Here is a 5,210-nt window from a genome sequence, read left to right as displayed (position 1 = left end):
TTTTTAGCCATTGTCCAGCCATGATCCAAGTTGTGTAAGTACTTTGATGGCAAATTAGAAAGTAGTATTTCTATGCATGGACATAATATTATGCAAACCGTAGCTCTAGCAAGACTATTGGAGACTCTGTCTGATAGTATTCCTGGATGCATTAGTACACAAGCTTCTGTCCAGGTCAAGCATACATTGTAACTGAAATTGACTTCTGAAAAAGAGACAACACTTTCCATTACACTACCCACCGTCATCTTAGTCCAAAACTTCCCACCACATTGCTGTCTCCCAACTCTGTTACTGGCAAAAAAACGTAAGTAATTAATTGCAATACATGTAATTGTGACTAAATTTTATAAAGTTGAACAAAGAAATTTACTGGAGCGGGGTTTGAACCTGTGACCTCCGTATCACCGTTCCGGTGCTCTACCAACTGAGCTATCCAGCCCTATGTTTGCCGTTTCTCATTTTTTTTGACAAATTTTTCTGTCAAGTTTTTGGCTTCAAACTATCTTCAAACATTTTCGTGCTGATGCAAATTTCCATATTCATGAGCAAAGAAACCTCAATGTCACAGCTATTTCTGCACCAAAATTTGCCAGATTTTTGGATATTGTGCTGTTGTAAATTTTTCTTTGATGATTTGTTGTTGTTTCAGTACATCACAGTAAACCAATGAGCAAAGTTTTCCCACGCATGTTTTCAATGAGGAAATTTTGGGTTGACAATTTGAACAGAAAACTCTTGAAGTTTAGTGGCTTCCTGAAATGACATCACAGTAACAACGCCCTCATCTGTCAGGCAAAGCATAGACAATTTCAAAAGTTTTGAAAAAAAGTGCACTGTTCAATAAAATTGACCAAACGGGGATGTCAAATAGTTTTCATACATTTAAGAGGCGTAGAAAGTTGCATAAAACATGTTGCCAAGTAATGTTCATGTCATTGGCCCTTGAAGTCTTTGGATTGCCAGTCGGTTCGACGTCACAGTGACTAGTGTGTAGAGGGCGAACCGTATCTTTCCCGACACTGCGAAAAATGTAAAACCTCCGGGGAAATTGGGGTTAGTGAACACCATTGATTTTACTAACTACATTCCCAGTGTAGTGGAAATCCATGTGAGGTCACATGTACTTTTAATTCTTTCCCCCCCCCCCCCTCGTCAATACATGGCACTTTGTGCCAATAAAATCGACCCTTGCTTCTTCTTTTTTTCAACAGCTTGTTAATTTGAGCTGATTTAATATATTTCTCGGGTTTAATTTAATAACCAGCGCCTGTCAGCCGGACTTCACTGTAAACGATTCTGTTCATTGACGTTGTCTTTTAGGGAATAGAAGTGAATTCAATTTTCAGGATAAGAAAATTGAATTTGAATTCCTGTTTTTGAAAATTAAATTCCTTTTTTTTTTTTGCGAGACATGCAGTTTTTATAAACTACAAACTAATTCCTACATTCCATAGAGCTATCTATGCTTTTCTATATATCTTTTTGAATTCAGAAACTAAATCCAGTTTTTTTTTCAATCTTCGCAATATTTTGGAGTGCCGTGGCCTAGTGGCCCAGAGCATTGAATTTGTTGTCTGCAGGTAATTCTGCAGGTTGTGGGTTCGAGTCCAGCCCGGGGTTAAGGTGCGTGTGCCCTTGGTCAAGGCGCTTTGTCACTCAATGCTTCTCTCCACCCAGGAGTAGATGGGTACCTGTGAGGGCAGAGTTGGTTACTGTGAGAGGTTGATTACGGCCAAGAGCGCCAAAATGGCTGTCTACAGGCCGTGTTTGCTCCCCAGGGAGTTGAGAAGGTTTCAGGAGTGTTTGCCCGTTGATCAGGGGTGATAATAATTGTAAAGCGCCTTGATACCCAGGTTAAAAGCGCTATATAGGCCTAAATGCCTGTTATTATTATTATTAATATCTACAATTCTCTCAGAGTCAGTGTGTGCCTTGATATAGACATTGAAATAACTCAAGCTCACTTGTGTGTACATTCGTGTATTAACCCTTACTCTCTGAGGGTAGTTTACTGCATGTCAGTTGGTTATGCCAATGCCCTCCAGCTGCAGTTATTTGGCAGATAACAAGTCTTAACAGTGAAGGCTCCAATTGGCAGGAGTTGGAGGCCCTGGAGGGTGCCTGATACTGACCAGCTGGGGGCACTCACTTTGTTATCAGAGGACTCTCATTGTTCTCTGTGGCATGTATTGGAGTGCCTGTCCAGTTACCCTTGAAATGACATGGCAGATATTGGAGGGCCATGCAAAAAACATAGGAGATTTTCTTGAGGCACAATTGGCATGCATTGGAGGGTCAAGTAGGGTAAGGGTTAACAGAACATCTTACTCTAAATTTGCTGCTTTCAATAAACAAGAAATGCAATCATATTTTATATGATATACTGATTTTTTTCCATTGTAATGTAAATTTATATCATGAAAAATCACAATATCACATCATTATATTTGTGCTTATAGTATTAAAGTATATATTTGAGCCAGTTCATAGTGTTTGAAAATCTAATGCATTCAGATGTAAATAAACAGTATTCATTGTGTGTGCTTGGCGGGCTTTCGATGACTGAAATGACAATTTGCCTTGGCAGAACGGGCAAGACAAAAAGTAGGGGAGATGCATATCTGTGCTCTTTATGTATTTTTTTTCTTTGAAGTGCTGTGTAGATACATGTGTGTATTACTGTTTTTTATTTTGTAACTATGTAGATTCACCTCAGTTTTTTTTTCCATTCCTTTGACAAACCTTGTACAAATTTCATCCATATTAATGTGTTATATCTTTGTTACTATTGCAGGGGTGAGATTTATGAGGATTGTTCCTGATTTTGGGATTTCCTTAAGAAATCCATTCGAAATCTGGATTTTGTGAAAGTTAACAATTAAGGTCTCTGTACCTATAAAGGTTGATGTAGTACCTTAAAATATTGAACAAAAGATATTGGTATTTTATTTTTAGGCAAAAACAGGGTGTCCCCAAAAAGTTGTACAAGCAGATATCCGTAAATTTCTAAAAAAAAACTACCTAACATGAGAATTTCAGCTAGATGGAGCATATTAATTGTACTCTTGTGTATATCAGTAGAAATGCCATGGAAATCCGTTCATGCAAACCGGAGATCTAACAGATTATAGAAGGCTATGGGTTTTTTCACCCATTCCAATGGGATGAGATTAACACAGTTTACTTACTTTACATCAGAGTGAAAAGGCCCATGGCAATTTGATGCACTGACATCTCTAATTGTGTAAATCCCATTGGAATGGGTGGCAAAACCCATAGTTTTTTACAATCTGTTAGATCTCTGGTTTGTATGAACGGATTTCCATGGCATTTTCACTGAATATACACAAGAGTATTATTGATATGCTCCATCAAGATGAAATACTCATGTTAAGTAGTTTTTGAGAAATTAAAGGATATCTGCTTGCACAATTTATTGTTTGGCACACCCTGTGCAAACGTATACCATTGATCCTACGTTGCTCTGGGGCCGTCGTTATCCTCCAAACCCTATGCCGAATATTTCATGATTTTTTCATCCCCCCCCCCAAAAAAAAAACTCAGCCTAGATTTGGGGGAAGTGAAGACTTAAGTCTGCTTGATAAATTCATTCTATGTATGTCATCTTGTTTGAGTGAGTTAGGCATGGAAGTATAAAGCAATATTTGTTTGTCTTAATGTATGCAATGATTAGGCCCAATGGTAAAACATTTTGCAAATTTCTAATGAGGAATAACCTTAAATTTATCAGAAAATTCAAGCAATATCCCCGATATATGCAGAAAGTAAATGTGCTATTGACATAACCACTTTGTGCCAAATGCTGCAGTGCAACTCGGCACTGGACATACAACCTATCACTCTACTATTTGACGATTTGTTGATTTTTTTTAATCAACCTTGAAAAAGTTCAGTGCTACGATGAAATACATTTTGCAAATAATGATTTAACATGGTTTGGGTTTTTACTCCCCCTACCCCCCTAAAGAAAAGCTTCCACGCAGAAATATTCTTTACATTAGGTAAAAGAGAATTAATGTAACTTGAAATATTTTTTTTTTTTACCATTTTGGTTAAAAAGCCCTGTTATATAAAATAACAAGCATTTAGACACTACTGATTTTTATGTACTTAACTTAGCAATACTTGTGTAAATTTGTATATCCTTAGAACTACCGGTACAGCATTACAAGGTAAATGTCTAAATAATCTAAATGTCAAGTGTAATGACCATTTGACAATTTATGAGTTAAATTTCTGTGTGCTTCACAAAATTTTACTTTTTTTCGTGTTGTATCTTTCATGCTTTAACTCAACACATTTCCAACTTTACTTTAAAAAAAAATTATGAACCTAAGCATGTCTTATGTATGAAACAAAATATTTCTGAGAAATTGTAATCTTTTTAGTTATTTTGAAGTTATTTTGATTGTTCATATTCTTTATTTTTGATACTAAGCTTGTTTAGTCATTTTATTTAATGATAAGCAGTTAACTTTATTATTTTTATTTTTTAAGACAAGCATTTTTTCTGCGATAAAGGTTGTACATGGTTAAATGCATATTCATTGTGTGTGATTTGCATATGCATATTTATGTAAATGTAAAGGCCTAGAAGGCAAACTGTGTGTTAAAATCCCAACTTTGTGAATTTTTAAATTGAGGAAATGCATTTTGTGCCAAAGGGTTTTCCCCTTCAAAATTGGACCCAAGTGTACGCTGCCAAAAAAAATATAGTGTGAAATCCTGTATGTCAATTCAAATACATCAGGGTTGACTTTGACAGGAGTTTTCCTGATTTCATGATTTTTAAAGAATCGCTTTTGAAATCTGGAATTCCTGAGGTTTCACCGTAAAGGTTTTCTCACCTATAAATGTTGGGGCCGTATCATAAGTCCGACGCCTCATAGGTCCGACGCCTCATAGGTCCGACGCCTCATAAGTCCGACACCTCATAAGTCCGACGTCGGAAAAATTTGTCGTTGGAGCTATGAGGCATCGGACTTTATGAGGCGTCGTACTTATGGGCCTTTATTTGGTTAGGGGATGCGGTTTTGTTGGACTTATGAGGCGTCGGACCTATGAGGCGTCAGACTTATGGGCCTTTATTTGGTTAGGGGATGCGGTTTTGTCGGACTTTTGAGGCGTCGGACCTATGAGGCTTCGGACTTATGAGCGGAATGTTTATAGGGAAATAAAAGAAATAG

This window comes from Patiria miniata, unplaced genomic scaffold (genome assembly GCF_015706575.1).
Source record: "Patiria miniata isolate m_02_andy unplaced genomic scaffold, ASM1570657v1 HiC_scaffold_26, whole genome shotgun sequence".
Taxonomy (NCBI): Eukaryota; Metazoa; Echinodermata; class Asteroidea; order Valvatida; family Asterinidae; genus Patiria; species Patiria miniata.
This window is presented reverse-complemented; position numbering follows the sequence as displayed.